Source organism: Brassica napus, chromosome C5, assembly GCF_020379485.1.
Source record: "Brassica napus cultivar Da-Ae chromosome C5, Da-Ae, whole genome shotgun sequence".
Taxonomy (NCBI): Eukaryota; Viridiplantae; Streptophyta; class Magnoliopsida; order Brassicales; family Brassicaceae; genus Brassica; species Brassica napus.
The window spans coordinates 3,660,673-3,683,480 of NC_063448.1; the positions used below are offsets into that span (position 1 = coordinate 3,660,673).

Below are 22,808 nucleotides of genomic sequence, written 5' to 3' on the forward strand. Positions count from 1 at the left end.
ATAGAGTTATTTTATACAATAAAATAGAGTTTTTCTCGAGGAGGAGAAAATGACACATGTTCCATCATTAAAACTATTTTCTTTTAATTATTTTTTTTCGAAATATCATGAGATTTAGAAAAGCATTAATAGCTTTAACCAGCTTCAAGCTGGAAAAAATCTTGCTCCTCCTTGTGATAAACATCTTGAATACATAAAGAAAAACTAATGTTAACGGGACACAGTTTTCATTTTAGCAAAGCTTTTGTTATAGCAAAATCAATATGAGACTTAACTGAAGTCACCATACTGGATTTAGCAAAACTAATGATAAGCTTTGTCTCAAATATCATCTTATCCCATTCCAGTTCCCTTTCAATCTCCTAAAAGCGTTCCCTTTCAATCTCCTAAAAGCTAGAAGGACCTGTAATAATGAACCTGAGTTAGCTTAAGTGTGTGATGTATGCATAATGCATAATCAACAATGCTTAACTGAAACTAATATTTCCAACTAATTCAATCAGTGTTTCATGTTCTAAAACAATTACTTGTTACTACCATAAATGAGTCACCTTTTCTACAGGTTCAAAGAGTTTAGAAATACACATCTTTATGAGTCTGATATCACCTTGAGAAAGTTCATCCAATGGCTTTACGGTCCCACTATCTTCTTGCTTCTTAGTATCATTTGCAGCACATCTTCCCATGTACATTGGATTAATGTCAATACTCTCAGGACATGCATCCTAAAAACAAAACAAACGATGTAAGACAAAAAAACACATCGGGTATATGTTTACAATGAGAGATGAGTACTTAGAACCTTGACTTCCTTGTCTCTAACGTATTCTACAAAGTTCCCATCAGCATCAAAGTATTCTTCGTCTTTCTCTCTGCCCTGATTAAAAGCTTCAATCTGGATACTCTCTCTTTTGTGTAGTTCCCATCATTCTACATGAGAAAATTGCATCAGCGTGATACTTTTTCGAGGAACAGTCACTAAAGAAACAAAGAAAAAACCAAAAAAAAACTTGATAAAGCAAAGATCTTTATGATTTAATTTGTGGCTTCCATCACAAGTTTTCAGGTTTGGTTGAAGGGTTAGTTATATTGCATCAAACCAATAAAACTTGATAAAGCAAAGATCTTTATGATTTGTAAAACTTAGTTGATTAGCAAAAAGAGATTATTTGAAAACGATAGTGAAGTAGAGCAATCTTCTACGAAGGAGAAGTTCTTAGGTTTTATGAAGGATCGGTTTGACAAAACTATAACCATGTAGGTAGAAACTAGAATGGCTTTGAAACAAGGAGGTCTACGCTTGCTTGTTTCTAGGCTCTGATTAGTTTGGTGCAATATTGAGTTCCTCTAGCTTCTCATACTTTGTTTTATCTCCATTGAATTTTGGAATAAAATTTTAAGGATATGACATGAATGTTTCGACGATGAAGAAAAACAAATCTAAAGAATGATAGCATCATCGGACTAGGTAAAATAAAGAGTGGAATATTATGTTCATTTTGGGTTTGATATTTAATAGCCCACTAGCACAAACCATAAAAATAATGCATCAAGAACACAACTATAAGCAATTGGTTTGGGGTTTGGGAGACAAATTTGGTCACTAGAATACTAGAAATACCACTGCTTAGCTACAAATACAAATTTGTAACCAAAACCAAATGGTCGTATTCTAGTTGCAGTTTTGATGGTTGAGAACTTTTTGTTGAGCAAGCAAGAAATTAAATTTCATCATATTATACTCATTTCTGTATGGATCTTAGATATATATTCAAATTTGTGATTGTATATAAACTTGTGAATTAGTCTGAAATAGAGATGCACAGTTTCTTCCCTAGCTATCTTCATGGTCATGCAAATGGGGATATAAAGAGTGAATTTGTTTGACGTATAATTCTAGTACGCGACTGATCTACATGCAAAAGTCATAATTAACGATCTAATATTAACTTCGGTATAAATGGTTTTAGAAAGGAAAAGTTCATGTATGTTACTAGTGAGATAGAAGCAAAATTTTATGAGTTAAGTGGATATGGTTGACTTGAGACCACGTGCGGAAATGTAGAAAAACACGGTTCAAAGACAACGAAATTTCTCTGCCGAAGACATGTGCGAGAAGTTACAAAAAAAAAGAGACATGTGCGAGAGCATGCTGTCTTGCGACGTGTTCCATGTAATTACACCATACAAAATTCCCTCACATATAAGAAACCTATATATGTGTATATATTAATCTGATGTGAGAATGAAAAGATATGGACGAGAGTTTTTTTGTTGAAGTCAAATTTGTTCAAAAGAGGGTTTTGTTTGCTTCTCTCGTCCCAGGACCCATTGTTCCCAACACTCAAAACCATATAGTCTTGAGACTCCAGTTATTTCCACCGGTTGAACCGATTAAATTTTGGATTTCTATTCTCTTTTGATTCACTCTACGGGGATATCTGATTCCTAACTTTTTGTTATAAATACTGTAATCATCACTAAAACATACATAGACAACCAAACTACAAAAATAATATAATCTAATAAGTGAAATTACACGTTATTTTAGGTGACATTACTGGTGAAAGCAAGGTAAGTGAATAAAATATTTGATAGTTTTTATTTTCGATAATTATGAATGATAAGGTGAATTTGCTTCTCACTCATAAATACTATATAGCGTTGTACAAAAAAAAAAGAGGAAGATGAGACTATTATTCTTCAAAAGTTGGCACCTCGTAGGCCACATTCACATATGAGGTCCATAATTGGAGTCACATGGTTGCATGTGATTACATTGGGTCTACCCCTTTAGCCACATATGGCCAACTCTACGTTTTCCCCTTTCTTTAGTTTTGTTTTGTAGCTATCATTCGATGCATTTATATATATATTTTTTTGTTTCTTATTTGGTTCTACTAATTCCAAATATCATGTGAATACATTAATTAACATTAAAAACTTGTAATATCATGATAAGAAATGTTAAAGGATAAATTCTGGATGCACAATCGTATTAATAAAAAGTTATCGGGGTAAGATTTGTGAAAATCATTTTGTGAGAAACACCTTGTCACTTTATAACTTTTTTCCTGGAAACAAAAACACAATAATCCACAGACATGTTGCCATTAATTTGATATATATAAAAAGTGTGAACGCAAAGAAGAAATACATATTGGGGTGTAAAAAGAAGTAGCACAGGTGGGGAGACTTAAAGAAGAGAAGAAAGATGTTCCTCCAGATTCATTTCTCAATCTTTTTGTTTCCCCTTCTTTTGGTACTAATGTTGTGGTCCTTCACATTTGTTTCATTGTTACTTACTCACTCTCCCCTAGTGGATTTCTTCTTCTAACAAACTTACACTAACTTTGTATTTTTATACGATAATATAAATGTCAATTCTTCATCTTTAAAGTAAAAAAAAATATTATTATTCAAGAGTCAGAGTTATCTAGGAAGTAACTTTTTTTGTTTATCAATCAGTGACAAAGTTATTTTGAAAGTTAATCTTTCTGTTTATCAATCAGTTTCAAAGTTATTTTGAAAGGTTTATCGATCAGTTTCAAAGTTAAAGAGGGGTAAGCACGTTTATTCGAAGCCCTTAAGAAGGGACCTTGACTTAAGAAAGATAAAAAATAAACGTAAACCCCAATGTAAACCAAAACGCGTCCCTTAACTAAGGGAGCGAGGGCACGGCGCTTAATGGCCACACAACACATTTTTACTTGTCTTCTAGTTGAATGAAATAAAATGTATTGTCATGAGTTGGTGAATCACGTGAAATGTATTGTCATTATGTATTCTCAAAATAAGACAAAATAAGACAAATATAAACACTAGCTCTTTAGTGTTTCAAAAAAAAACACTAGCTCTTTCAATCTCATTTTCATCTCTCACAATCTCACTTTCTCTCCATTATTTTCATTCTCTTCGTAATTTCTCTAAAACAATTCTACTTTGTATTTTCTCATCTTTTTCCATTCTCTTCATAGTTTCTCTTAGACAATTCTCATTTTAATATTTTTTAATTCTTAAGGACCTTAAAATTAAGAAACTACCGATAAACCATTTTCATTAAGTGTCTCTTAACAAATTATCTTACTTTACTTTTATTAGTTAAAAATTCACTAAGCACCACTTAAGGGTTTTAGCAATAAACATGCTAATAGCAAAATATAAATTTGGCCGACAATCTAACAATAATGCAAAAACATCAACGTCGAAAAATTCAAAATGAGAACATCGCATGGAGTCCATTGGCCCCAAAATTTAAGTGGGTGTTCTCTACACGTTAGGCCGTCTACGCACATGCTCTTTTTTTTAGAATTGCTTCAAGTTGCAATTCATTTTAAAACTTTTATTCTTCTCTGATAAAAAAACCTCCCAAGGATTACACTCTGAAATTGGTAAGGGATAAGCCTTGCACCGAATGAGCTAGAAAGCAACAAACGATCAAGGGATGTGGATCAAAAGGTGATACAAAAGGGGCGGAAAGTCTCTTGATACTACCCTATAATGACCACCTCTAGATATGACACACTAGATTAGACCAAGTTAGACTGAAGGATATTACACACCAACAATCATAAAAGTTTTGACCAATGGATATGACACACCATGATCGAAAACAGGTTTGAGAATCACTCTCAAGTTCCAAAAATATAAACTCAACTCTTATTTTATTTCATGAAGATTACAACTTATTTATAGGATACTAGACTTGCTCACAAAGCTAGATATTTATTACATGGGAAATGATAACACTAGTGCATGGAGGAGATAGAGTGTTCTTGAAACAAACATTCCTTGCATGCAAGAGAGAGAAAACTTTCATGCAATTAATCACCTAATTTCGTCACTCATCTTGGACAGCAAATAAACCCCTTGTTTATGAATCTTTTTGGGCTTGTAACTTGATAAAAATGGAGTGGACATGTTAACTAACATCATAGGCCAATTTCTGAATGTCTTCCATATCCATAACTTCACATATGAGCCCAATATCACATCATTCTCTTATCTTCTTTTGTGTGTACACTTATTTTTTAAAGGGTCTATTAACACTTTGGAATCAAGATTAGTTGCCTTTCTTTTTCTTCCTTTAGAAGATTAAGAAACGTGATTCTAGGAAAAAAGATTAAGAAAATCAAAATGGATACAACTAAGCAAAGTAATGTACAATGTACAGAAATAAAATACATGAAATTATAAAACAGAAACAAATAAAAAACTTGAGCCAAACAAAGGGGGTAAAAAGGTAAAAAAGCTAGTTTAACAACTGACAAACTAACTGCCGCCGTTACGGTCGGGTCAAAGTCGACTGTGGCGCGGCGGCTGCTAGGAGTTCTGCGAGTGACTCCATGGCTCGGACCTGCATCTCTAGAGCCGCGATGTAATCGGTCGCCTCATCTAAAAGGTTTGGTACGGTGACTTTTCGGCAACCGAGAACCAGCTGGCCGAGAATCTTCAGCTTTCTCTCAGCCGCCGGCAGTTTAATATGCTTCCTCTCCGTCGCGGTGTCTTTTCTCGGTTTGCGAGTTCCGGTTATCTTCACCTTCTTGTGTTTCTCCAGACTCGCTCGGACGCGAGTGGCTAAGACCGACCCTGCTCCACCGTGTCGTGCCGCGAGCCGACGCGGCGAGAACTCGGTCCGCCGTGTCGCGTATCTCTCTCACGGCGGAGGTGATTTTACCGCCGTCGTTGGATCTCTGATGAACTCGACGCAGAGCTTCGACGAGCTTGGAGGCGAAGATCTGCTGCACTCGATTGGTTCTCCATCTCTTCGAGCTTTCTTGGTTGATCTCTAATGAATCTGCCTCCTTCGCCGTCTCTGATAACCTCCGCCTCTTCTGTCTTGACTCCGGAGAAGCGTCGTCAACGGTTGTTTCGATGCTCGGAAACAGAGAATCCACCATCAAATCTGATCAAACGAAAGATTCTAAAAGAAGTGTAAATAGGCACAAGACCACAACAATCTTTTCGTCTTCCTCGTAGATTTTCTGAGCAGTGAGGAAGACGAAAAGATTGTTGTGGTCTTGTGCTTATTTACACTTCTTTTAGTATCTTTCGTTTGATCAGATTTGATGGTGGATTCTCTGTTTCCGAGCATCGAAACAACCGTTGACGACGCCTCTCTAGAGTCAAGACAGAAGAGGCGGAGTATATCAGAGACGGTGAAGGAGGCAGATTCATCAGAGATTAACCAAGAAAGCTCGAAGAGATGGAGAACCAATCGTGTGCAGCAGATCTACGCCTCCAAGCTCGTCGAAGCTCTGCGTCGAATTCGTCAGATATCCAACGACGGCGGTAAAATCACCTCCGCTGCGCGAGAGATACACGACACGACAGACCGAGTTCTCGCCGCGTCGGCTCGCGGCACGACACAGTAGAGCATGGCGGTCTTAGCCACTCGCGTCCGAGCGAGTCTGAAGAAACACAAAACGGTGAAGATAACCGGAACTCGCAAACCGAGAAAAGATACCGCGACAGAGAGGAAGTAGATTAAACTGCCGGCGGCTGAGAAAAAGCTGAAGATTCTCGGCCGGCTGGTTCCTGGTTGCCGGAAAGTCACTGTACCAAACCTTTTAGATGAGGCGACCGATTACATCGCGGCTCTAGAGATGCAGGTCCGAGCCATGGAGTCACTCGCAGAACTCCTAGCAGCCGCCGCGCCACGGTCGACTTTGACCCGACCGTAACGGCGGCAGTTAGTTTGTCAGTTGTTAAACTAGCTTTTTTACCTTTTTACCCCCTTTGTTTGGCTCAAGTTTTTTTATTTGTTTTTGTTTTATAATTTCATGTATTTTATTTTTGTACATTGTACATTACTTTGCTTAGTTGTATCCATTTTGATCTTCTTAATCTTTTTTCCTAGAATCACGTTTCTTAATCTTCTAAAGGAAGAAAAAGAAAGGCAACTAATCTTGATTCCAAAGTGTTAATAGACCCTTTAAAAGATGTGTACACACAAAAGAAGATAAGAGAAGAATATATTTTTTAAAATGAATTGCAACTTGAAGCAATTCTAAAAAAGAGCATGTGCGTAGACGGCCTAACGTGTAGAGAACACCCACCTTAATTTTGGGGCCAATGGACTCTATCTCATTTTGACTTTTTCGACGTTGAAGTTTTTGCACTATTGTTAGATTGTCGCCAAAATTATATTTTGCTATTAGCATGTTTATTGCTAAAGCCCTTAAGTGGTGCTTAGTGAATTTTTAACTAATAAAAGTAAAGTAAGATAATTTGTTAAGAGACACTTAATGAAAATGGTTTATTGGTAGTTGCTTAATTTTAAAATCCATAAGAATTAGAAAATATTAAAATGAGAATTGTTTTAAAGAAACTATGAAGAGAATGGAAAAATATGAGAAAATACAAAGTAGAATTGTTTTAGAGAAATTACAAAGAGAATGAAAATAATGGAGAGAAAGTGAGATTGTGAGAGATGAAAATGAGATTGAAAGAGCTAGTGTTTTTTTTTTTGAAACACTAAAGAGATAGTGTTTATATTTGTCTTATTTTGAAAATACATAATGACAATACATTTCACGTGATTCACCAACTCATGACAATACATTTTATTGCATTCAACTAGAAGACAAGTAAAAACGTGCTGTGTGGCCATTAAGCGCCGTGCCCTCGCTCCCTTAATTAAGAGACGCGTTTTGGTTTAAATTGGGTTTTACATTTATTTTTTATCTTTCTTAAGTCAAGGTCCCTTCTTAAGGGCTTCGAATAAACGTGCTTACCCCTCTTTAACTTTGAAACTGATTGATAAACAGAAAGATTATGTATGTATTATTTTTGTAGTTTGGTTGTCTATCTATGTTTTAGTGATGATTACAGTATTTACAACAAAAAGTTAGAAACCAGATATCCCCGTAGAGTGAATCAAAAGAGAATGGAAATCCAAAATTTAATCGGCTCAACCGGTGGAAATAACCGGAGTCTAAAGACTATATGGTTTTGAGTGTTGGGAACAATGGGTCCTGGGACGAGAAAAGCAAACAAAACCCTCTTTTGAACAAAATTTGACTTCAACAAAAAACACGAGCACAGTTCAAAGACAACGAAATTTCTTTGCCGAAGACATGTGCGAGTGCATGCTGTCTTGCAACGTGTTCCATGTAATTACACCACACAAAATTCCCTCACATATAAGAAACCTATATATGTGTATATATTAATCCGATGTGAGAATGAAAAGATATGGACGAGAGTTTTTTTGTGAAGTCAAATTTTGTTCAAAAGAGGGTTTTGTTTGCTTCTCTCGTCCCAGGACCCATTGTTCCCAACACTCAAAACCATATAGTCTTGAGACTCCGGTTATTTCCACCGGTTGAACCGATTAAATTTTGGATTTCCATTCTCTTTTGATTCACTTTACGGGGATATCTGATTCCTAACTTTTTGTTGTAAATACTGTAATCATCACTAAAACATACATAGACAACCAAACTACAAAAATAATATAATCTAATAAGTGAAATTACACGTTATTTTATGTGACATTACCAGTGAAAGCAAGGTAAGTGAATAAAAATTTTGATAGTTTTTATTTTTGATAATTATAAATGATAAGGTGAATTTGCTTCTCACTCATAAATACTATATAGCGTTGTACCAAAAAAAAGAGAGGAAGATGAGACTATTATTCTTCAATAGCTGACACCACCTCGGCCACATTCACGTATGAGGTCCATAATTGGAGTCACATGGTTGCATGTGATTACATTGGGTCTACTCCTTTAGCCACATATGGCCAACTCCACGTTTTCCCCTTTCTTTTGTTTTGTAGCTATCATTCGATGCATTTATATATATATACTTTGCTTCTTATTTGGTTCTACTAACTCCAAATATCATGTGAATACGTTAATTAACATTAACAACTCGTAATATCAGGATAAGAAATGTTAAAAGGATAAAATGTGGATGCACAATCGTATTAATAAAAAGTTATCCGGGTAAGATTTGTGAAAATCATTTTGTGAGAAACACATTGTCACCTTATAACTTTTTTCCTGGAAACAAAAATACAATTGACCCACAGACATGTTGCCATTAATTTGATATATATAAAAAGTGTGAACGCAAAGAAGAAAGACATATTGGGGTGTAAAAAAGAAGTAGCACACGTGGGCGCACCAATTGTCCAGCCACCAGACTGGGAATTACCTTTCGATGTGATGTGTGATGCTAGCGATTATGCAGTAGGAGCTGTCTTGGGACAACGGAAAGAGAAGAAACTTCACGTCATCTACTACGCAAGCAGGACACTTGACGATGCACAATGCAACTATGCCACCACCGAGAAGGAACTACTTGCCATTGTCTTTGCTTTTGAGAAGTTTAGATCCTATCTTGTTGGATCTAAAGTTATAGTACACACTGACCATGCTGCGCTGAGGTATCTACTTCAGAAGAAGGATGCAAAGCCAAGGTTGCTGCGATGGATTCTCTTGCTGCAAGAGTTTGACCTGGTGAGCAAGGACAAGAAAGGGATTGAGAACGGAGTCGCAGACCACCTCTCTAGGCTAAGAGTGGAAGATGAGTTACCATTGGTAGATACTCTTCCCGTGGAGAACGTTTATGCGGTGAGCATCCAATGCAATGATGGATATGTACCTACCAAGGATGCAAGCATTCCTAAGATGCCTTGGTTTTCACAAATAGCAAACTACCTGGCCGGAGAACAAGAACCGCTCAAATTCACCGGAAATGACAAGAAGTTCTTAAAAGATGTCAGACGCTATCTCTGGGATGAGCCATTCTTGTATAAGCAGTGTGCCGACAATATTTACAGAAGGTGTGTTACTGAAGAAGAGATACCTGACATACTTTTCCACTGCCACGGTTCCAACTACGCGGGACATTTAGCTGTAAGCAAAACCGTTTCGAAGATCCTACAAGCTGGTTTCTGGTGGCCTACGATGTTCAACGATGCCCACTCCTTCATCTCTAAGTGTGATGCATGCCAGAGACAAGGAAATATCAGCAAGAGGAATGAGATGCCACAGAACTTCATCCTCGAAGTTGAAGTATTTGACGTATGGGGGATCGATTTCATGGGACCATTCCCATCCTCTTACAACAATAAGTACATCCTTGTTGTTGTTGACTACGTTTCTAAGTGGGTTGAGGCCATAGCAAGTCCAACAAATGATGCCAAAGTGGTGGTAAGGATGTTCAAATCTGTCATCTTTCCAAGATTTGGGGTGCCAAGAGTGGTGATTAGTGATGGAGGATCACATTTCATCAACAAAGTGTTCGAGAAGCTGCTAAAGAAAAATGGCGTGAGACACAAGGTGGCAACTGCATACCATCCTCAGACAAGCGGATAGGTCAAAATCTCCAATCGAGAGATCAAAAATATCCTACAGAAAACAGTAGGAGCAACAAGAAAAGACTGGTCAACCAAGCTAGATGATGCCTTATGGGCATACAGGACACCATACAAGACTCCTATTGGCACCACTCCCTTTCACCTTATATATGGGAAACCATGCCATCTCCCAGTGGAGTTGGAGTACAAATCAGCTTGGACGGTTAAACAAATGAATTTTGATGTGAAATTCGCAGCTGAGAGAAGGATGATCCAACTAAATGAGTTGGACGAGTTTCTACATAAGGCGTTCGAAAACTCCAAGATATACAAGGAACGCACAAAGGCGTATCATGATAGGAAGAGCATTCCGAGAACTTTTGCTGCAAATGATCAAGTCCTACTCTTCAACTCTCGTCTGAGGTTGTTTCCCGGGAAGCTTTCACTATCAAAGAAGTAAAGCCCTATGGTGCAGTTGTGCTGTGGAGTCATGATGGTAGTGAGTTTGTTGTGAACGGTCAGCGTCTAAAGCTATACCTAGCCTACACAGAAATCCCCGAAGGAGAAGATGTCTCTCTCGGAGAACCGCCTCGAGCTTAGAGCACACCGGAAGTCAAGCTAATGACTGTAAACAAGCGCTTAGTGGGAGGCAACCCATTGGTAAGTGTGAATTAGAATTAAGTTTTCATCTCGGTTTGTTAAAAAACAAAAAAAAAAACCCCCTCCATCGATCGATGTGTGTGCTCGAAACAGAATTATAAGGCAAAACCCGACCCTTTTTGGATCAAAACCTCAGAACTCTCATCCCCTCCTATTTTCCCCAAAAATTCGACCCCCCCCCTTTTTCTCTCTATAATCATCCGATTTGAACAATTTTGGGCTCTATTCCACTTAATTTTTCGAGCTCTACCTGATTCCTACACTCGTTTTCACCCTAAGACAGGTATACTCCGCGAATCTCTACATTCTCAATTCGTGTTCTTGAGCATTTTTTGGGTTTTGTGAATTTCTTATTTCCGTGTTGATTCCTTGATCAAATATGCATGAAACAGATGTTTAGACATGGATTAGAACATAATTATCTGTGATTAACGAGTTTAGAAAATGATTTGAGATTATTTAGGGTTTGAGAAATTTTTATCAATTTGGGTTTTTATCACAACTCGATTTCGCCTTTCATTTGCATGTTGATTTGAGTTCTTAGTTTATTATAACCATGTTAAGAGCGAATCGTTGTTGAAATACTTAATGGAATGATGAACTTGGGGAATGAACTGATTATGGATAGATGTTCCTTAGCTGAGTCGCTAGTGTTTACTGAACTTGTGTTAGTATTGTGCTGCTTTGAAAAACATATACTGCATACTCACTTGTTTCAAAGATTCTATTTTGTAGAGAATGAAGCGTACGAAAACATCAGCAACGAAGCACACACCAGAAAAAATTTCTTCTCAGCGAGAAAAGCAAATGCCAAAGAAGTGGGATAAGTCTGATACCACCCACTACAACAACATGAAGAATGTAGTCGTTTCGGCTACACAGCTAGCATGTCCTAAGACGATGACAAAGTTGGGAATCAAATCAGATATTGAAGGGCTGTTCCAGAACATGGGTCAATGCCAACTATGCAACCTCAACGAACCCACTTATCCGGAGTTGGTGCGCCACTTCATAGCATCCGCATACGTCGCCCCTCCCGATGATAGCCACCAGGAGGGTTTTCTGGCATTCGTAGTATAGAAAGTGTACTTTGAGGTATCTTTCACAAACCTCTGCGGACTATTTGGATTGAGTGCAGGGGAGAGAACATCTGGCCTTTGTTGGACCTCGGAGCTGTTGGACTTCTGTGAAACAATTGGCACAGGGGTTTATAGATCTTCTCAGGCAAAGGAATCACTTATCCGGAATCCAGTACTGAGATATGCCACACGCCTCATTGGCTCATTGCTATACGGGACAACCACAGCCGCATTAGTCACGCAATGGGAGTTGTGCCTCCTGTACAAAGGTGTGAGGCATTTGCTACCGGCATTTGGAAACTCTACATTCTCACCTGCTACTGCCTTCAACATGGGAGCAGTGCTGGCCGCAAACTTAGTAGGATACAAAGGGAAAGTAACCAAGTCCAAGACCAGTGCATGTGGATTTGGTGCAGTGATTATTCAGATCCTTAGACATGTGGGTGTCGACTACGAGAACCATCGGGTAGCATTGGACAGATCGAACAACATTGCTTGGAACTACATGGATGTCATTTCTCTAGTAAGTAAAGAGTTCATAGCTGGTCCTTACTCGAAGATCGCTCGGGATGGTCCATATGTCTACGTATTCCAGGACCGAGCGAAGAAAACACTCTACTGCCACCTGTCTCAGATCGACCTGACTGCTCTACTTTCATAGGCTGCGGTTGAGTTCCTACCTCCTGCTACCGCACTAATAGACAAGCCACCCTTCTTCACACCAAAATATCAGACCAAAGGCAAGACCGTGGATGATGAAGAAGATGAGGCTGCACAAACCATTCCAGATAATGATTCACAACCCCATCAGCTACTCCTATCAGACTCCAGCCAGTACAAGCTGCATGAGCTTCCACTGAAAGCCACTTCGCGCCAGCAACAACATTGGAGAGATCAGAGCATCAAGACAAACAACGACATGCTACACAAGATCTGGGCTGCCATTTCACGTATCAGGCTGTGTCGTTGCCAAAAGGATGATGTAGTTCATCGGGACAACTCTCCATCCAGCTCTGGTTCGGGTTCGAGTGGTGCACGCAGGACAAGAAAGAGATCCAAGAGACCTGAAGATGTAGGAACATCTGGAGCAGGAGACGAGGAGTAGGAGCTATCACCGGCCAGTATTGTCATTTGATTTCGGACCGCGCTAAATGGAACATCTGGAGCAGCTAAGGAACATTTAGCGCGGTCCAAAATCAAATGACAATACTGGCCGGTGATAGCTCCAACTCCTCGTCTCCTGCTCCAGATGTTCCTGCATCTTCAGGTCTGTTGGACCTCTTTCTTGCCCTGCGTGCACTTCTCGAATCCGAACCAGAGCTGGATGGAGAGTTGTCCTGATGAACTACATCATCCTTTTGGCAACGACACGGCCTGATACGTGAAATGGCAGCCCAGATCTTGTGTAGCATGTCGTTGTTTGTCTTGATGCTCTGATCTCTCCAATGTTGTTGCTGGCGCGAAGTGGCTTTCAGTGGAAGCTCATGCAGCTTGTACTGGCTGGAGTCTGATAGGAGTAGCTGATGGGGTTGTGAATCATCATCAGGAATGGTTTGTGCAGCCTCATATTCTCCTTCTTCATCATCCACGGCCTTGCCTTTGGTCTGATATTTTGGTGTGAAGAAGGGTGACTTGTCTATTAGTGCGGTAGCAGGGGGTAGGAACTCAACTGCAGCCTATGAAAGTAGAGCAGCCAGGTCGATCTGAGGCAGGTGGCAGTAGAGTGTTTTCTTCGCTCGGTCCTGGAATACGTAGACATATGGACCATCCCGAGCGATCTTCGAGTAAGGACCAGCTATGAACTCCTTACTTACTAGAGAAATGACATCCAGGTAGTTCCAAGCAATGTTGTTCGATCTGTCCAATGCTACCCGATGGTTCTCGTAGTCGACACCCACATGTCTAAGGATCCGAATAACCACTGCACCAAATCCACATGCACTGCTCTTGGACTTGGTTACTTTCCCTTTGTATCCTACTAAGTTTGCGTCCAGCACCGCTCCCATGTTGAAGGCAGTAGCAGGTGGGAATGTAGAATTTCCAAATGCCGGTAGCAAATGCCTCACACCTTTGTACAGGAGGCACAACTCCATTGCGTGACTGATGCGGCTGTGGTTGTCCCGTATAGCAATGAGCCAATGAGGCGTGTGGCATATCTCAGTACTGGATTCCGGATAAGTGATTCCTTTGCCTGAGAAGATCTATAAAGCCATGTGCCAATTGTTTCCCAGAAGTCCAACAGATCCGAGGTCCAACAAAGGCCAGATGTTCTCTCCCCTGCACTCAATCTAAATAGTCCGCAGAGGTTTGTGAAAGATACCTCAAAGTACACTTTCTATACTACGAATGCCAGAAAACTCTCCTGATGGCTATCATCGGGAGGGGCGACGTATGCGGATGCTATGAACTGGCGCACCAACTCCGGATAAGTGGGTTCGTTGAGGTTGCATAGTTGGCTTAGACCCTTGTTCTGGAACAGCCCTTCAATGTCTGATTTGATTCCCAACTTTGTCATCGTCTCAGGACATGCTAGCTGTGTAGCTGGAACGACTACATTCTTCATGTTGTTGTAGTGGGTGGTATCAGACTTATTCCACTTCTTTGGCATTTGCTTCTCTCGCTGAGAAGAAATCTCTTCTTGTGCGTGCTTCTTTGCCGATGTTTTCGTACGCTTCATTCTCTACAAAATAGAATCTTTGAAACAAGTGAGTATGCAGTATATGTTTTTCAAAGCAGCACAATACTAACAAGAGTTCAGTAAACACTAACGACTCAGCTAAGGAACATCAATCCATAATCAGTTCATTCCCCAAGTTCATCATTCCATTAAGTATTTCAACAACGATTCGCTCTCAACATGGTTATAATCAACTAAGAACTCAAATCAACATGCAAATGAAAGGCGAAATCGAGTTGTGATAAAAACCCAAATTGATGAAAATTTCACAAACCCTAAATAATCTCAAATCCTGTTCTAAACTCGTTAATCACAGACAATTATGTTCTAATCCATGTTTAAACATCTGTTTCATGCATATTTGATCAAGGAATCAACACGGAAATAAGAAATTCACAAAACCCAAAAAATGCTCAAGAACACGAATTGAGAATGTGGAGATTCGCGGAGTATACCTGTCTTAGGGTGAAAACGAGTGTAGGAATCAGGTAGAGCTCGAAAAATTAAGTGGAATAGATCCCAAAATTGTTCAAATCGGATGATTATAGAGAGAGAAAGGGGGTCGAATTTTTGGGGAACTCGGAGGGGATGAGAGTTCTGAGGTTTTCATCCAAAAAGGGTCGGGTTTTGCCTTATAATTCTGTTTCCAGCACACACATTGATCGATGCATTTTTGTACACATATGCATCGATCGATGCATTTATAAAAAGGTTTCAGAGATTTTGTTCAATCCATCGATTGGGTATCCGCATCGATCGATGGGATAACCTGATCGATCGATCACTTTGTTACGCTTTGGACCATCTTAGTGATCGATCGATCCTATTCCCGACCGATCGATGGAGAGGGTTTTTTTTTTTTTTTAACAAACCGAGATGAAAACTTAATTCTAATTCACACTTACCAGTGGATTGCCTCCCACTAAGCGCTTGTTTACAGTCATTAGCTTGACTTTCGGTGTGCTCTAAGCTCGAGGCGGTTCTCCGAGAGACATCTTCTCCTTCGGGGATTTCTGTGTAGGCTAGGTATGGCTTTAGACGCTGACCGCTCACAACAAACTCACTACCATCATGACTTCACAGCACAACTGCACCATAGAGCTTTACTTCTTTGATAGTGAAAGGCCCGGATCATCAGGATTTAAGCTTCCCGAGAAACAACCTCAGACGAGAGTTGAAGAGTAGGACTTGATAATTTGCAGCAAAAGTTCTCGGAATGATCTTCCTATCATGATACGCCTTTGTGCGTTCCTTGTATATCTTGGAGTTTTCGAAAGCCATATGTCGAAACTCGTCCAACTCATTTAGTTGGATCATCCTTCTCTCAGCTGCGGATTTCACATCAAAATTCATCTGTTTAACCGCCCAAGCTGATTTGTACTTCAACTCCACTGGAAGATGGCATGGTTTACCATAGACAAGGTGAAAGGGAGTGGTGCCAATAGGAGTCTTGTATGCTGTCCTGTATGCCCATAAGGCATCATCTAGCTTGGTTGACCAGTCTTTTCTTGTTGCTCCTACTGTTTTCTGTAGGATACTTTTGATCTCTCGATTGGAGATTTCGACCTGTCCGCTTGTCTGAGGGTGGTATGCAGTCGCCACCTTGTGTCTTTTTTAGCAGCTTCTCGAACACTTTGTTGATGAAATGTGATCCTCCATCACTAATCACCACTCTTGGCACCCCAAATCTTGGAAAGATGACAGATTTGAACATCCTTACCACCACTTTGGCATCATTTGTTGGACTTGCTATGGCCTCAACCCACTTAGAAACATAGTCAACAACAACAAGGATGTACTTATTGTTGTAAGAGGATGAGAATGGTCCCATGAAATCGAACCCCATACGTCAAATACCTCAACTTCTAGGATGAAGTTCTGTGGCATCTCATTCCTCTTGCTGATATTTCCTTGTCTCTGGCATGCATCACACTTAGAGATGAAGGAGTGGTCATCTTTGAACATCATAGGCCACCAGAAACCAGCTTGTAGGATCTTCGAAACGGTTTTGCTTACATCAAAATGTCCCGCGTAGTTGGAACCGTGGCAGTGGAAAAGTATGCCAGGTATCTCTTCTTCAGTAACACACATTCTGTAAATATTGTCGGCACACTGCTTATACAAGAATAGCTCATCCCAGAGATAGCGTCTGACATCTTTTAAGAACTTCTTCTTGTCATTTCCGGTGAATTTGAGCGGTTCTTGTTCTCCGGCCAGGTAGTTTGCTATTTCTGAAAACCAAGGCATCTTAGGAATGCTTGCATCCTTGATAGGTACATATCCATAATTGCATTGGATGCTCACTGCATAAACGTTCTCCACGGGAAGAGTATCTGCCAATGGTAACTCATCTTCCACTCTTAGCCTAGAGAGGTGGTCTGCGACTCCGTTCTCAATCCCTTTCTTGTCCTTGATCACCAGGTCAAACTCTTGCAGCAAGAGAATCCATCGCAGCAACCTTGGCTTTGTATCCTTCTTCTGAAGTAGATACCTCAGCGCAGCATGGTCAGTGTGTACTATAACTTTAGATCCAACAAGATAGGATCTAAACTTCTCAAAAGCAAAAACAATGGCAAGTAGTTCCTTCTCGGTGGTGGCATAGTTGCATTGTGCATCGTCAAGTGTCATGCTTGCATAGTAGATGACGTGAAGTTTCTTCTCTTTCCGTTTTCCCAAGACAGCTCCTACTGCATAATCGCTGGCATCACACATCACCTCGAAAGGTAATTCCCAGTCTGGTGGCTGGACAATTGGTGTGCCCACGTGTGCTACTTCTTTTTTACACCCCAATATGTCTTTCTTCTTTGCGTTCACACTTTTTATATATATCAAATTAATGGCAACATGTCTGTGGGTCATTGTATGTTTGTTTCCAGGAAAAAAAGTTATAAGGTGACAAGGTGTTTCTCACAAAATGATTTTCACAAATCTTACCCGGATAACTTTTTATTAATACGATTGTGCATCCATATTTTATCCTTTAACATTTCTTATCCTGATATTACGAGTTGTTAATGTTAATTAACGTATTCACATGATATTTGGAATTAGTAGAACCAAATAAGAAGCAAAGTATATATATAAATGCATCGAATGATAGCTGCAAAACAAAACAAAAGAAAGGGGAAAACGTGGAGTTGGCCATATGTGGCTAAAGGGGTAGACCCAATGTAATCACATGCAACCATGTGACTCCAATTATGGAACTCATATGTGAATGTGGCCGAGGTGGTGCCAGCTATTAAAGAATAATAGTCTCCTCTTCCTCTTTTTTTTTTGGTACAACGCTATATAGTATTTATGAGTGAGAAGCAAATTCACATTATCATTCATAATTATCAAAAATAAAAACTATCAAATTTTTTATTCACTTACCTTGGTTTCACTGGTAATGTCACCTAAAATAACGTGTAATTTCACTTATTAGATTATATTATTTTTGTAGTTTGGTTGTCTATGTATGTTTTAGTGATGATTACAGTATTTACAACAAAAGGTTAGGAATCAGATATCCCCGTAGAGTGAATCAAAAGAGAATGGAAATCCAAAATTTAATCGGTTCAACCGGTGGAAATAACCGGAGTCTCAAGACTATATGGTTTTGAGTGTTGGGAACAATGGATCCTGGGACGAGAGAAGCAAACAAAACCCTCTTTTGAACAAAATTTGACTTCAACAAAAAAATTCTCTTCCATATCTTTTCATTCTCACATCAGATTAATATATACACATATATAGGTTTCTTATATGTGAGGGAATTTTGTGTGGTGTAATTATATGGAACACATTGCAAGACAGAATGCACTCGCATATGTCTTCGGCAAAGAAATTTTGTTGTCTTTGAACTGTGCTCGTGTTTTTCTACATTTCCGCACGTGATCTCAAGTCAACCATATCCACTCAACTCATAAAATTTTGCTTCTATCTCACTAGTAACATACATGCAACTTTTCCCTTCTAAAACCATTTATACGGAAGTTAATATTAGATCGTTAATTATGACTTTTGCATGTAGATCAGTCGTGTACTAGAATTATTTGTCAAACAAATTCACCCTTTATATCCCCATTTGCATGACCATGAAGATAGCGAGGAAAGAAACTGTGCATCTCTATTTCAGACTAATTCACAAATTTATAGACAATCACAAATTTGAATCTATATCTAAGATCCATACAGAAATGAGTATTATATGATGAAATTTAATTTCTTGCTCGATCAACAAAAAGTTCTTAACCAATCAACTGATATGCACAAATTCAAAAGTATTTTCATTGGTTAATTTTTTCAGTGGTTCATACCATTGTGATTAACCGATCAACATTCTAATCTTTCCGGTTGGCAATTTCCACTCGGTTTGTTTCAAAACTGTATATATACAGATTTTTAGCATTTAAAATCTAAGAGTATTTCAAACCAGAATTTTCACACCACAACTTTGGTTTGTTATGTTACAACGCTTTAAATAAATAAATTGTAATGCCATTATCTATTCTCAAACCTGGCACATGTTAGACATAAGTAGCATAATTAACCACAATTAATTTTTAAAATAATGTCATCTAAATGTTTAATATATTTTGGTTTATAAAACACCAACCCCACGAGGATTTTGCATATAAAACATCTTATAAATATTAAAATAATATAAAATATTACAAATAACCTAATATACTGTTTCGAGGATAATAATATAAATTATTTTATCACAAAATGCTATAAAGTAAAATTTATATTACAACTATTGGTTCAAAGTTGTTATGAGTTGGTACGAGCGATTCAATTTCCACTTATATATCAACGATAATAACTATTGAATTGCTTTAACCAAAAGAGGTATAAGCGTTCAATTCCACATATATATCCACCATAAAAACTATTAAATCCCGTTTACCAAAAGTGTTAATTTTTTTTTTAGAAACTACGACACTCCCAAATTAGATTATTTTTTTAGTCAACTTTCCTTTTAATACATTTTTCAAAATATTAAAACAAAAATAACATAAATATTATACATTTTTGTGAATGACGTAATATATATATTTATATCACAAAATATTATAAATAAAATATATATTTTAAACGATTGGTTAATTGTTTCCGCTTTATGTATATATAAATTATGTATTCATTTATATTTTACATCAATATATTTCATTTTATATTGTATTTTTAATTATAGAGAGAATTTAAGATTTTTTTTTTATTTTTTTACTATAAATTTTGGTGGTAATCCCAAACCTCATTCACCTCAAATTTTCTCCTCTACAAAATTTTGCAATCAAACCAATCTCAAAAATGAGCGTACCAGTGTCAGCTATGGTGTTCTCTGAAAACAATGTAAGAGTAGCTGAAGAACAGTACCGAAGAGGCAATCCGAAAGGAACCCTTGAAGTTCTTCATGCACGAAGAGTAACAATAATTTAAAAATCAACGAATCAACAAATTGGTAGATCCGTAATAATTCATATGATCAAACATTTGTAAAAATGATCTTATCCGATGAAATCGATGATATCGTTGTACGATCGAAAATGGATCATTAACTCGCAAGCATTCACAAATTCGAAACTCAGATTGACGAATATAATCGCAAGACGGATACGAACAAACACATCACTAGATCCTAAGAGGCTGGAAATGTACAGATAGAGAGAGGAAAGTACGTTACCATCAAAGCGCTCCTCGAAGATAACGGCGGCTGAAGCGATCGCGACGAGACCGATAAGAACCACGGAGACGACGCTAAGGATTAGTTTCGCCATTGATAAAAACTCAGATCGGAGCTGCTTCACTGAGATCAGAGGTTGTTGAATAAGACCTGGAGATATATATACTGGAAGCTGCTATTGAAGTTGCTCTCACGGATATTATCTTTTGCCACGTGGGAAATCTGCGGCCACGTTATCCAATGTGTAACAGACACGTCAGCAATGTTTGTCGACTATATACAATAGATTCAACATACCAACGCCCTCCACATCATCTTCTCTTTCTTCCACATCAGTTTCTCTCTCTTCCAACTAATAATTCAACACCCACTCATTTTTTATACTCTACAATGGTTTGTTTAAAATAAAATTCAACACCCTACCCTACAATTTTTATTTTCCATTTTTTTGTTTTGTTTTACATCTTTTATTTTGTAATTACATATTAATAATTATTATTAGTTTAAATTAAATTACAATACTTAAGAGCTATATAAATGATTAAATAATTTATGTTTAATTTTATAATTTTAATAAAAATATCAATTATTTAAGACATGAAATATAAAGAATTATTATTAAAAAGTAGAATTACGAAAATTTAAAATTTAATACAATACATTAATAAGCACACAACACAAATAATAAAACACATAACATAATTAGTACAATAAACACAACTCACAAACTTGGAAATCTTTCTAACCACGGAACATGCTGAATTTTTGCCATATGTGTTTGACTAGATCTGCTTGCAGTTCGTGATGCACATTTGAATCCCGCAACCCAGATCTAGCACGCACGTGATTTGCAAATGAAGGTAACACTTCGGTCGAGAATGGTTGTGGGGCATTAGATCCACTTGCCTCAGATTGATCATAATCGGTCCAGAGTTGAGCATATGTATCTCGTTCATCCTCAACAATCATATTATGCAATATGATACATGACCTCATTATGATAGCCAAATCAGAAATTTCCCACAAGCGAGCTGGTTCCCGAATGATTTTAAATCGAGCCTGCAGCACTCCGAATGCACGTTCAATGTCCTTCCGATATCCCTCCTGAACTTGTGCAAATAACTTGTCTTGTTCACTCTGTGGAAGCCTAATCGATTTGACGAAAGTAGGATAAGAAGGATATATACCGTCAGCTAGATAGTACGCCATATTGTAAGGTCGTTGGTTCACGAAGAAGTTCACTCTTGGAGTATTTCCTTGTTCAACATCATCGAACACTGGTGAACGATCTAGAACGTTTATATCGTTCAATGTGCCTGGACATCCAAAAAAAGCATGTCAGATCCATAGATCATGGGTTGCGACCGCTTCAAGAATAACTGTGGTAGTTCCCTTGTCTCCCCGAGTATATTGTCCTTCCCACGCTTTAGGACAATTTTTCCATTCCCAGTGCATGCAATCAGTACTCCCAATCATTCCCGGGAACCCTCGCATTTCACTAACATGCAAAATTCTTTGTAGGTCATCTTCAGTTGGGGCTCTCAGATACACTTGCTCGTACAATTGTATGATTCCCTTACAAAACCTACGCAAGCACTCCAAAGCTGTTGTACCTCCAATTTTGATGTATTCATCAACTGCGTCGGCTGCCATACCATATGCTAACATCCGCATGGCTGTGGTACATTTCGCTAGTGGAGATATGCCTTCTTTATTAGCTGCATCAAATCGTTGAGTGAAGTAATCGTCACTTCTTGATAGGTCCTCTACAATTCGGAGAAAGACATGTTTCCGCATCCGAAATCGTCGACGAAACATTGTATCATCATATGTAGGTTGATTGGAAAAGTAGTCGTCAATCAATCTTTGATTTGCCGCTGCATGATCTCTTTTGTGGTATCTCCTCTTGCTACGAGGTGGATAGTCTTCCTCGATTTTCTTTCGACGCTCTCTAAACTGGTTGAGGATATACCTTTCTTCAATTTCAGATTGTCTTTTGTAAGCTTCGATATCAAAAAGAAGTTCTGAAGGATCCATATCAAAAGGAATTTCCGATGGATCCATTGTGGTATTGGTACATCAATGAAAGAATGAGTCTTTATTTATAAGACAATGAAATCGATAGATCATGTTCAGTGGTTGGAGGATAAGATTTTTACATTGAAGAAAAAGTCATGGGCACTCGACAGCATTATTAAATCGTGTTGAGTGGTTAGAAGATAAGATTCTCCCATTTAAAACTGAAATTGACGGATAGCATTGATTGAAAAGTCACGGGCACTCGACAGCATTATTAAATCGTGTTGAGTGGTTAGAAGATAAGATTCTCCCATTTAAAGCCGAAATTGACGGATAGCATTGATTGAAAAGTCACGGGCACTCGACAGCTTTATTAACCATGTTGAGTGA

The 22,808-nt window shown here is 38.3% G+C and overlaps 3 pseudogenes; 1 reads left to right on the forward strand and 2 right to left on the reverse strand.

Moving 5' to 3' along the window:
* Positions 1-76: 76 nt before the first annotated feature.
* LOC106415899 lies at positions 77-22,604 on the reverse strand (annotated as a pseudogene).
* LOC106412386 lies at positions 4,026-5,915 on the reverse strand (annotated as a pseudogene).
* LOC106415898 lies at positions 6,069-6,847 on the forward strand (annotated as a pseudogene).
* Positions 22,605-22,808: the final 204 nt, after the last annotated feature.